Raw genomic sequence first — 770 nt, 5'->3', positions numbered from 1 at the left:
TGGGTCAGGACAGTGCTCACACATCAGCGAGATGACAACTGTCGTTTTATTTCTTCTTCCTCCCCCTCCGCCTCCCCTTCCTCCTTGTACTTGCTAGGCAGGTGCTCTACCTTGGGAGCCATAACCCAAGCACTCTTTGATTTTTCTTCAGCTAGTCTCACTTTTTGCCCAGGCCCAGCTGTGGACCACCTACTTAGCCTTTCCACGTAGCTGGTGTGACACACATGAGCCACCACACCCAGCTTGTTAGTTGAGGTAGAATATCGCTACCATTTTGCCTGGGCTGGCCTTGAGCTAGAATCTTGCTGATCTCTACCTCCTGAAGAGCTGACATCATGCATGTGAGCTTCTGTGTCCAGCCGACAGAACTCAAGTCAAGACAGGACCTGTCCTATGTGGAACTGAACTGCAGGCAGGCAGCTTGTTACTAGATGTGTTAGATTTTGTGAAAGGTGGTGCCGGTATTAGGGTGTGGGCCCCATGGTGTTTGACATTTGGGGATGGCACGCACAGTCCCCCTCATGCTTCTAGTTAGCAGGTGCTCAGGCATTGGAGCCGGTTGCCTCTGGTTTGCGAGTGTGCGCAACTGGCGATGAAGTTCTCGGTCCCCTAGAGAGACCCGGATGGCTCCTCTTGTGGACCGGACGGGGAATGGCAGCCCCCGCCACAGCCTGGAAGATGGGGGCTGCTCATCGTGAGACGGAGGGGGCCGTCCCAAGGCACCATGGTGGCCTTGTTAACTCTGCATTGTCCTGCTCTGTCCTCCATAG

This window comes from Perognathus longimembris, chromosome 10 (assembly GCF_023159225.1).
Source record: "Perognathus longimembris pacificus isolate PPM17 chromosome 10, ASM2315922v1, whole genome shotgun sequence".
NCBI lineage: Eukaryota > Metazoa > Chordata > Mammalia > Rodentia > Heteromyidae > Perognathus > Perognathus longimembris.
The sequence above is the reverse complement of the archived record's forward strand: the minus strand, read 5'-3'. Positions refer to the sequence as shown.